The 12,126-nt window shown below is 41.6% G+C and overlaps 1 protein-coding gene across 4 annotated transcripts in view; it reads left to right on the top strand.

Annotated features, from left to right (window-relative positions):
* GPR39 (G protein-coupled receptor 39) overlaps positions 1 to 12,126 on the top strand; it is a 322,728-nt gene that overhangs the window by 261,400 nt on the left and 49,202 nt on the right. Inside the window, exons 1-2 of one of the 4 annotated variants that reach the window (XR_008308062.1) lie at positions 5,909 to 6,080; positions 7,630 to 8,160. The exons of 2 other annotated variants lie outside the window; for them this stretch is intronic. The gene's annotated coding sequence lies outside the window, so the exon portion shown is untranslated. Of the gene's footprint in view, positions 1 to 5,908; positions 6,081 to 7,629; positions 8,161 to 12,126 lie in introns of those variants that run through there. One more of the 4 variants, XR_008308061.1, reaches the window with a different exon arrangement.

Raw genomic sequence — 12,126 nt, forward strand, 5'->3', positions numbered from 1 at the left:
ATTTCAGCTGTGTGCCAGGGCTCACTAGTGTGCCACAACATCAATTAAGTAATTAAAGGCTTTTGTAAGCCCAGAGGCTGCCCTGCATCTCTGAATGATTTGCTACTTTAGCCTGGGGCATCATTAGGCATAGGCTAAGCCTCAGCCCTGTTTTTCCAGAGTCCTGGATCTTTTTCGGAACTAGCAACATCTGAAATCTCTACTTACTACTTAGGAAATATGCACAGGAGGAGGTTGCTAGTAAGCCTAACTTGTCAACTGAAGTAAAACAGTCATGCCCCCCTCCACTGGATGCACTTCTCCAGCTTTCAGCAGGCAACTGCTCCTCATGTCCTTGCCCTCTCTATCCACCCACAGTGTCCAGCAAAATACAGGGCTTAGATCTGGCTTTACTGCAATTGGGTGCATTTCCCTAGCTGCATTAGTGGCAAGTAGAGATATGTGAATTGATTTGTGCTCTGGGTGATTCAAGTGATTCAACCTTGAATCAAATCACCCTTGAAGATGTTTACCAGATTCAAGGTCGAATCAAACTACCTTCAATTTGAGCTCAGATCAATTTGGCAGTTAAAGCCTCTATTTTGTCCCAACCAATCTCCATTTTGACTCAGCTTCTGCCATCACTGCCAGGGGTGAATTTTTAGGAATTTTTATGTGTGGATTCTTGGTTGTGAATTGAGAATATTAAATTATATTAAATATAATATAATCGTGTGTTCCCTATGATTCCCTATGAAGAAGTCATTTCACAACCAAAAATCCACAACATGTAAAAATTCCGAAGCATTCACCCCTTTACCTGATTCCTTTGGGGTTTGCATGCAGTTGACAGCCATGGGACCCTGCCACCCAACCTGCTTTGGTGCCCCCAGCCCTAAAAACTTAAACCAAATCATTGCAAATTCAAATTGAACTGAATTCAAATTGACTCAGATTCCAGGGCAGAATATTCAAGCCCTAATCGAATTAGGCTGATATGATTCGAACTCAAATCAAAATGCAAAAATCGATTAATGCACATCCCTAGTGGCAAGTTGCTGGGGAGATGACCGGTGTTAGGCCAACTGAGGAGCCTGCAGCATGGAATGTGTTCTGCTGTCTCAGAGCAGCTTTGAAGTTAAGACTTGTGAAAATTTGCTGCCTGAGCTTAATAGGCTGAACGTGAGGGAAATGGGTAGGAAGGATCATCTGCTAGGAAAAAAGCTGGTAACCCCAGTGTGTTAGTATAAAGTGTTAATTATTCTTGCTTTCTTATTGAGAACTCTAACTTGAACAGCCACTTACAAACAGTAATTCAGAATCTGCATTTAAGAAAGTTCAGGACAGGTTAACACTTCTATGAATATATTTCTGGAACAGGCTTCCAAATGAAATCAGAACCTCCCCATCTATTTTCCCCATTTGGCTGTTCTTAAAGAGACTTTTGAAAACACACCTATTTTATCAGGCTTTTAGTTTATAATGTTTTTATGTGTTATTGATGGTTATTTTATGGTTTAAGGTTTTAATTATTGGGTTTAAATTGTAAACTGCTAAGAGATTTTATATAGGGCCGTATATAAACAAAAATAAATAAATCTGACTTCCAGCTTGGTTGGATGCCATTAAATTGATTTAAATCTTCCAACTTCAGGTTGGAGAAGTTTAACCATGTGTATCTCTCTAAGTCAGCTTTTCCGACTCTTTATTAAGGGCAACCACTATCAACATTTTCTGTGCTACACTTTCCTCTCAAATTCTATTCTATCCCTGACCTAAAAGTGACCTCCGTTAAAACTGCCTGACTGCATTATTCTGAGGATTCCAATTCGGCAACAACTTCCCATAATAGGCATATTTTATACACCTAGATTTATAAACTCTAAATATATAAATTCAGCTAGTTAATGTTTAATCTGTAACCTGTTTCATTGGCAATCTTCACAATTGGCAGTCTTCATAGTCAGGAAAGTACAACTAGCTCTGTATAGCAAAAAACAAAAAAACTTAAGTACAGAAATAGACACAAGAAACAGAAAATGGAGTCGTCTTTGTGGGCAGCATAGCAGCCCCTGAATTTGGGGCATTGCTAGGCGTGGCCTTAAGCCTCATGACTTTTTCGGACTTAGCAATGCCAGTTCTTCTCCAGTGGAAATGGATAATTCTGCTGCGTATGTGCATAGGATGTGACTGGATCATCAGGAGTATCATGTTTTAAAAATATTATAATATTATTATTGTTACTGGTACTACTATTATTTATATACCACTTTCCACCAAACAGGTTCCTTAAGCAGTTTACACAGAAAAAGGATAATAAGGAGAAGATGGTTGCCTGTTCCCAAAGGGCTCACAGTCTAAAAATAAATACAAGGTGGAAGTCAGCAACAGCTACTGAAGGGATGCTGTGCTGGGGTTGAACAGGGCCAGTTGCTCTCTCCAGGCTTAATATAAAGAAGATCACCACTCTGAAGGGTGTGTTTTTGGCTGGTTAGCATGGAATACATGAAGCTGCTTTATACTGAATCAGCTGTTTCTCAGTAACATCTACACTGACTGATGGACTAAGGTTTCAGATACCGGTCTTTCCTAGTCCTCTCTGGAGTTGATAGGGATGGAATCTGGGACCTTATGCACTCACAGCATGTGCTCTACAACTCAGCGGCAAACCCTCCAAAGATAAAAGATGAAATAATGTGTTGTTTATTATTATTAGCTTATGAAGATTGTGTATATACCACCTTTCAGCAACAAAATTTAGAGTGCTTTACATAGCTAAATAAATAAAAAGGAAACTAATTTTACCTACGCAGAGAATCTGTGCACAAGTACTGAAATGGCGGCAAAAGATCCTTCCTCGAGCCCACGCTCATCCCAAATGCCAGGTCAGGCCATTTTCGGGCCACTTTGAGGCATGGGGGAGGCAGGTGGCCCATGGGAGGAGCCCCCGCTGCCGTCTCCACTACCGTCCCTGCCACCACAGCTTTAAAAGACCACACCCACTCCAATGCACTCCAGCATGCACAGAGCGTCTGTGCACTCTGTATTGCTCTCCTTGCCTCTCGCCACAGCCCCCTCACCTCAGAGACCTCCACACCCTCACCTGAGCCCTAGATTCCTCTGCTCAAGCTCCTCCTCCTCCTCCCTCCTCCTTGCAGGTCCGGAGCGGCTCCCAACTGGAGCTCCAGCACAGCCCCACCCAGAGCAGGAGCAACAGCATCGTCTGATTGGGCTTGACACCCATGCAGTTCTGCACTCCAAGCAGCTCCACAGTGCCACGCATGCACTCCAGGGACCTCCAGCGTGCCACGCATGAGCTCCAGGCACCTTCAGCATGTGTGTGCCATGCACTGCCTTAGTGTTTTATATAGAGAGATGGTTCCCTGTCCCAAAGGAACTCATAATGTGAAAAGAAACACAGGAAAGACACCAGCAGCAGCCAGTGAGAGAGATGTTTTGCTGGGATGAATAGGGACAGTTGCTTTCCTCCTGCTAAATATAAGAGAGTCATCACTTTAAAAGGTGCCTCTTTGCTCTGTTAGCAGTAGTACAGTATAAAATAAATGGCCTACATGATGAAGAAAATTTCTCAGAGTAGTCCCATTGAAATTAAAAGTTAGCCATTACCTAATTTATCCTTTTAATATCAATGGGACTACTTTGAGTAATTTTCCTCATATATCAGCCAATATAAATAATAATACAGTTCTTGTTCCTATAAACCCAGCCTCTTCTCATAATTCTATCTTCTGCATTTTTAATTAAACTTATAAAAGTACAGCAAGAAAAATATTATTCTCACATATGGATAATAAACTAAAGAATGGTTAGATATCTCAATATCCATATAGCTCTTGAAATTAGATTACATTTATCAAACAAGTTGTTCCACTCTTAATTATTTGCTTCCTGTTAACTAAGTTTAGTAAATCTACAACCCACTACTCCATATAACATGGTAAACTATTTGTGTTTTTACTCACTTGGCTATTTCTAGTGGCAGAGGTTTCCCCAGTTGCTTTTAATATTATTTATAGGATCACCCACTTAGAACTGATAATTATTTTTCCCGCTCTACAGATGGCAGCTTGGCTCTGAAGGACTGTGATTTAAATGAGGATCTCTATAGGGTCCAAGCCAAATGCTTTGTTCAGTCAACCACAATGGCATGGTCTTTTAAGTATAGCCCTGACATCTGTAAAAACCATCTGTATGGAAAGGTTTAAATTTAATTGTCATGGTTTGTGGGGCAGAAATCCTTGAGTTTTAGTTTTCAACTCTCAAATATGTACAGGCCAACTGTCATATTACAGAGAAGTAGTAGTAGTAGTAGTAGTAGTAGTAGTAAAAAAAATACAGAGGTGGAGATATCTCTGGATACTGATGTAGAGGTGGGGATATCTCTGAATGCTGCCATTGGCTTTGCTGCTGCTGCTGAACCCTTGAGCTCCTGACCTCCCAGCTGGACTGCTCAGATAGAGAGATGGCAGGCGGAGAGCCTAGGAAGGGGATAGGGACTGGTCCAAAGAAGTAAAGGGGAGGAAAACTGGGAGAGAATAGACAAAAAGAAGAGCAGCCTATGAAGCAAGGAATCAGAAATGGATTTGAAAGAAGCAGTCAAAAATTTTGCTGCAATCCTGAAGTAGAAAACAAATGCTTGATAATTAAAGCTGTATCAATTTTCCATTGCTTGTTTTTACATCAATAATTTACCATAATCTTTTGTGATATATTATCTTGCTCCTCCCATGAGAGATTAATAGGTTTGATATATTGACATTATATGTGAAATCTTTGTAACTTGATGGAGGAACTGCCATTTGCAATAGTTGTGCATATTCTTTGATTTAAGCTGCTATCTTTGTCTCTTGTGATGAAGAACTTGTAGAAGTTGTGAGCTTTGTTTCAGTTCCATCTGGGGAATGTTGCAGAAAACAGTGAAAACTATGTTGAGCAGTAACTAAGCGAGGAAAACATCTTAAACATTATTCACATATTGTATTTATTTGTACCCTATTCATCCCAAGCCACTTCTGATGGACCGGGTACAATGATTTGACAACACAATTCACCCTGGTGGCCCTCCGATAACTCCCAGAGCTTACATCCTGTAGTTCTGTTATAACTGCAGCACCAGATCTGCAACCTAGTATACTAACTCCTCCAGTCTGGAGTTGAGCATACATCTCGCTGATGGAAATAGAAACACGCCTGTGAATGTGTAGGAGGGCATGGCCTAGCAACCTGGGAGGCATGGCATACAATTCTTACTACAAGCATTCCACAAATGAAAAGCAGGCAATAAAGTGCATGTTGAACAAATTATTGCAGATTGCTAAAGATTAGTGCATGTTGAACAAATTATTGGAGATTGCAGCTGAGCCATGCCCATAACCTCCAACATTTACAGTAGCAGAGGAAAATAGGAATACAGTTGTAACACTGCTTCTTTACCAAAGATTATTCCAAAGCCCCTGCACCCACTATTACACATTGTTAAAGACCTGCTATACATTGCATGCTACATAGTGCCTTAGTGTTGTGCTCCTACCAGTGGAGGCTATTCACTTAGGGCAGGGTGGGCAATGCCCACCCCCCAAAAACGCCAAAATGTCCAAAGAAACTAATAAAAATGGTCCAAAAACAATAATGATTTTCAGCCATTCTGTCCTCTGCCAGCATTTCAGGTCTGACTGACTCAGTCACTGCAGCCCTGCGCTTCCCTGCCTGTAGCTTGCAAGCCTGCAGTGTTGACATATAGTGGGCGCTGGTAGTAAAATTCCTTAAACACCTATAAGAGCCCACGAAACAGTTTCACATAACAGTGTTCATAAAGCAGGAGCCAATCCCATGGCTTGCCTTTGTTGTCAAAAGATGGGCTGAATTCAAATAGCCCTATCAGGAAGACATCATACTGATTGACAGCTCCCTCTGCCTCTGACTAGCAATCAGTGTGGCTGGGGGCAGTCCTTGTTCTAGTCTTCTGAAGGAAGAGAGTGGCAACTGGCAATCGCCATTTTGTTCACTCTTGGTCTGGACAGTGTGTTGAGAGCAGAGCTTGCTGAGAGACCATTTATTTTATTTACTGAGCCTCAAATTATGTGAGTTAAGTTTATGTAATTGTCAGATTGTGTGCGTTTGGGCACCTTTGAGGAACTAATCGACACAAAACAAAACGTGTAGGTAGCCCCCTGCCCCTCTGCTCAGGTCTGTACCTGAAGCGATCATTTTGCCCGACCACATGAAAGGGCTACGCCTGCTAAATCCATGCTTTATTTGCACCTTTATTATCATGAACTTGCAATGATTACTAATTTCCTGCCAGGTCTGCCATGATTTAAAAACCATCATTTCACAAATTGGGAATCTAATCTTCCCATAGTTGCAGTCTGCAGATATTTCCTGTCATCATCTGGACAGTTTTGTTTATAAAACAGAAGGGGTAGCTTAGAAGCTTTTTATACCCACCTCCCTAGTTACGCACTCTGGGGCCCTGCCAAGCCACATCCCCCCCCCACACACACACCAATTTCTTTGTGCGGGACAGCGGAATAGGCATGGCTCCTCCCGCCCCTGGAAAGAGCAAGCTGCAAATGTGAGAAATAATTATAAGCCCCTCATGCTAGTACTATGTGGAAATAACAACTTGATTCGTGGAGGGTTTGGGTGGGTTTTTGGTTTGTTTTTAGCATTTTTAAATACACCAAAGCTACAGAGCCAGACCGATGGTTTTCTAGGCATTCAGGGTTACAAGTAAAAAGAGAGAGGGAAATGATTGCTATATATATTAAAATTCTCTGTTAGGCATTTCTGAAATAGTAAGAAGTGGCAGGTGGGCCAGGCTTCCAGAGAGGCCTATGCATAGGCCTCGCTGAAGCCTGAAGCTCTCCAAGGCAGGCCTTGGAGATCAGCAGGAGCAGACAGCCAAGAAAGGGTTAACTTTCCTCCCAGCCCTATTGGTTCTCCTGGAGTCTTGTGCTCCTCCCCCGAATGGAATTTGTATGGAACTGCAGAGCCCAGGAAGCAGGCTGTTGGACTCAGGGTCTCCCTCCAACCAAGAAGGGAAGTAAAACATTTGCTGTTTGAAAGTAAAACCTTTGCTGTTTTGTGTGTGTGTGAGATTTGTTCCCCATGGTCAAGCTACCATGTTGCTCTCCCCCTGCCCCGCACCCCCATGAACCGTGTGTGTGTGAGAGAGAGAGAATTCTTAACCTTTAAAAAAAACAACCAACAAAACATTTTCAAAGTATGCCAAAACATGTACTCATGGCATGTTTTTATAACTGTCTGAAAATGGGTGTCTTTGAGTGCAGAGGCTTTTGCAGGTATGTTTCTTGGAATGACATAGCCACCTAATGGTGCAGTGGGGAAGTAACTTGCCTAGGGAGCAAGAGGTTGCTGGTTAGAATCCCCACTGCTATGTTTCCCAGCTCCTATATCAGGCAGCAGTGATATAGGAAGATGCTGAAAGGCATCATCTCATACAGCATGGGAGGAGGCAATGGTAATCCCCTTCTGTATTCTATCAAAGAAAACCACATGGCTCTGTGGTCGCCAGGAGTTGACACCGACCCGATGGCACAACTTTACCTTTTACTTCCTGTATGCTCACAGCAGTTAGTGTTGTTGTGTTTTGTTTTTTTGCTCCAGCCCTGCACCACCCACTTTGGCTCTGCCCACCTGCCTGGCGCCCACCCAGTCCCAGGAGTCACCAGCCGCCACTGGCTCCTGCATGTAAATAGATGCACAAGAGACAGAAGTCATCCACCCAGCCACTTGGAGATTTAATTTGGAGAGACTTTGTATCCCCTTCTTCCATCCACATCAGTGAATTGGGAGTGTTCTTTTCCCACCCAAAGAAGTCTCAGAGGAGCATTTCACTAAGGAACTGACTCATAATTATTTCTTAAATATCTAGGAAGCAAGGTGATGGTGATATTATTGCCCCACCTTTAGGCAGGTGGTTCATTCTTTTGATTTCTAATAGAATGTACATTTTCCAACATGTTCATCTGTAATTTGTACATTTACTGTATCTCTGTGTACTTCCATACATTCCTCAATTTTTTCCTTTGTGGGTAACAACTGCATTGCATTTCAAGATTGTGAAAATGGATACTCTTTTACAGCTGCTGTAAATACCATGTTGATCCTACAATATTATCTGTTTATGAACATTCATGGGCATGTCCTTTGCAGTCATTTCAGGAGAAAGATATCTGTTCTTTTTTACCACCAGATGGCAAATGAAAATGCATTTGGCAGTTTTTATTCACTGTGTGAACAGTTCTCTCCAGAGTCTTTATTCATCCCAAATATCAATAAGATCCAAAATTTATTTGTGCTTCAACATTGTACCTGTGGGAATTTAGGAAAATGAAGGGGCACCAGCATTAATTATATGTATGTACATTTAAACATACAATCATAATTTTTAAAAAAAGATTATGAACACATACCTGATTGACTGATTGATTAAGTGCCATCAAGTCAGTGTTGACTCTTTAGCAACCACATAGATAGATTCTCTCCAGGCTGTTCTGCCTTCAACTTAGCTTTTAAGCTCTCTCAGTGGTGCATACCTTGCTGCTGTTATCGAGTCCATCCACCTTGCTGCTGGTCGTCCTCTTCTTCTCTTTCCTTCAACTTTCACCAGCATTATACAATTCTCAAGGGAGCTGGATTCTTGCATAATGTGTCCAAAGTATGATAGTTTGAGCCTGATCATTTGTGCCTTGAGTGAAAATTCTTGATTGATTTGTTCTATGATCCATTTGTTTGTTTTCCTGGCTGTCCATGGTATCCTCAAAAGTCTTCTCCAGCACCAAAGTTCAAAAACACCAATACTTTTTTAATCTTGCTTCTTCAAAGTCCAGCTTTCGCATCTATAGAGTGTCACAGGAAAAACCATTGTCCGAACAATTCTAATCTTTGTAGGTACAGACACATCACGGCATCTAAATATCCTTTCCAAGGCCTTCATTGCAACCCTACCAAGTTCTAGTCTGTGACATATTTCTTGACTGCTGGATCCTTTACTGTAGTGGTGTGCACGGAACCGCCGCGGTACAGTCCGGCACTAAGGGGGGTCTACCTTTAAGGGCGGGGGGGTAGTACTTACCCCTCCTGCTGCTCTTCCCCCTCTAGCAGGGAGGAATGCTGCCGCCCCCAAAACTTTGATATTAAATGCAGTGCCGGAGGGGGAAGAGCGGCGGGAGGGGTAAGTACTACCCCCCCGCCCTTAAAGGTAGACCCCCCCTCAGTGCTGGACCAGTCCGGTTCCGAACTGGTTCGGAGGCCTCTAACATGGCCTCCGAACCAGTTTGTGCACATCCCTACTTTACTGTAGATGGTCGGTCCTAAAAGGCAGAAGCTATCCACCTCTTCAATGTCTTCCTTGCCAATTCTGAGGCTGTTTGCTGTACTGTTGTCATTAGTTTAGTGTTCTTTACATTTAGTCATAGTCCCATTTTTTCACTGTGCTCCTTGACTTTCATTACTAGAACTTGCAGATCATCCGCATTCTCAGCTATCAGAGTGGTGTCATCAGTGTAGCGTAAGTTATTGATGTTTCTTCCTCCAACTTTATTATTATTATTATTATTATTATTATTATTATTATTAATTCAATTTCTATACCGCCCTTCCAAAAATGGCTCAGGGCGGTTTACACAGAGAAATAAATAAATAAATATAATGGCTCCCTGTCCACAAAGGGCTCACAATATAAAAAGAAGCATAAGACAGACACCAGCAACAGACACTGGAAGTACTGTGCTGGGGGTGGATAGGGCCAGTTACTCTCCCCCGCTAAATAAAGAGAATCACCATGGTAAAGGGTGCCTCTTTGCCCAGTTAGCAGGGGCTAACTTTAACAGTTAACTTTAAAACCATACTCATCTTCTTCCAATCCAGCTTGTCTCAGTATATGTTCAGCATATAAGTTAAATAAATAAGCAGAAAGTATACAGCCTTGTCTTACTCCTTTGATGATCTGGAACCAGTCTGTTTCATCATGTTCCATCTGGACTGTGGCTTCCTGTCCTTTGTATAGGTTTCTCATGAGAACAATGAGATGTTCTGGGACACCCATTTTCCTAAATATATTCCACAACTTGACATGGTTGATGCAATTGAATGCTTTTCTGTAGTCAATGAAGTACATATTGACTTCTTTTTGGTATTCTTTGGCTTTCTCAATTATCCAGCGTGCATCAGCAATGATGTCTCTTGTTCCTCAGCCTTTTCTGAAACCAGCTTGAACATCTGGCATTTCCCATTCCACAAAGGGCTCTAATCTGTGTTGGATGATCCTGAGCATTATTTTGCTAGCATGTGAAATTAAGGATATTATGTGATAGTTTGCGAAATCTGTTAATTCTCCTTTCTTTGGTATGGGTGTGTAGTCTGAACTCTTCCAATCTGTTGGCTACTGTGTCATTCTCCAGGTTTGCTTTCATAGTTTGGTTAGAACCTTGACTGATGATTCTTCTGTTGCCTGCCATATTTCTGTAGCTATTCCATCAATTCCTGTAGCCTTCTGACTTGGTAATGACTGGAGTTCTGGTCTAACTTTATCTTCCTGTACTAGAGGTTCTTGCAAGTAGGGAATATTTTCTAGAGTATCTTGGAAATGATACTGGTGAATTAAAGGATGTCAGTGATTGAGAAAGGAAAGCTGAAGGCAGCAGTTGAATTTGGGAGTGTAACTAGAAGGCATTCCATGAGTGGGTGTATAAAGTGCAAGTGTAGAATATAGCTTTGGGTCTACTACATAGAAAGATACCTGTGAAGGGTAAGTGTACATTTGCACTGCACCCCCTGTGAATAATCTGGTATGTTTTATGCACATTTGAAAATTTTTGTTGTTGCTCTTCTAGTACCAGAAAAATGAAATGAACCCATGTGAGGTGGACAAGGTACAAAAATGCAGAGGGACAATGGGAAGTGAAGAAATACTCCACATATAATCTCATACTAAAGGCATCCAAAAATCAGCAGCAAATAATTACAACAATATGGGCTGTTACAAACTCCCCAATTACAAGAATGTACTCCCCAAAAAACAATAGTGCAAACACTGGTAATGCTAACAAACTGATATGGAGCTGCTGGTGCCAGTTTGCTGAAAGTCCATCCTCCAACGTTGAGAGGTAATCTCTGCACAGGCCTTGGAAATTCTGGAAACTTTGCACTGGAATCTTGAAGCTTCAATAGAGACTTGAACCTTGAAACTTTTAAAACTTTCTTATAGCTTGAATGAAGACTTGAAACTTTAGAAACTTGACAGACTACCTAGATGATAGTCTGTTTCACACACATCTTCATCAGAAGTTCCTAATGTCTATACATCAATGAACATGATAATGTAATAACAACAGTGCAAAGAACATCATGACATGTATACAATTTAAATGCAGCCACACCAACCTTATTTGAGGAAAAGCCTTGTCATAGGAGCAGCACAAAGTGCCTGCAGAAACATGCTATAATCCTTCATGAACAAAGGTTCCCAAACCTTGTGAACGCGTGCCATCCCCCGCCCCCCGCCCTCACAAGGCTCTCAAGAATTCCATCCATGATTTAGGCTAAAAAGAACTGAAGACTAGTCATAATGAATGAATCAGCCAATCTAGCTTCAAAGAAACCTAGATATGACCTCAAGGTTTCAAGTCAGTTAGATATTTAGGTTAATTTGCACCAAGTTAATTAAAATAAAGTAAGATTGGTTTCTTCAGATTGGTTAGTTCAAATAAGATTGGTGAGTTCATCATAGTTTCTTTCTCACCTAAATTGGAAGTAGAATTCCTGGGAGACTCGTATGGGCAAGGAAGGAGGGAGCATGTATGTGGGAGTTCACACAGGCAAAGGAGGGGAAGCATATGCTCCTGAGCTTGGGGGCATCACATAGAACACAGCTTTAACCATGTTTGCACATTACACCTAAATCACCCCTTTGGACCTATTCAGAATTTAATTGTGAATATACTAAGAAACCTCACTCTCCCTCCTCTTTCTTCCTCACTTCAGGTACCAGGCTTTGAGGGAGGAATCTTTGTCTGTTAAACCACAACTCTGTTATTGAAATCCTGGAGCTGTGGTTTAATTATGCCTGACAAACCAGGATATGAAATCAGAATGTGATGG

This window comes from Hemicordylus capensis, chromosome 1, assembly GCF_027244095.1.
Source record: "Hemicordylus capensis ecotype Gifberg chromosome 1, rHemCap1.1.pri, whole genome shotgun sequence".
Taxonomy (NCBI): domain Eukaryota; kingdom Metazoa; phylum Chordata; class Lepidosauria; order Squamata; family Cordylidae; genus Hemicordylus; species Hemicordylus capensis.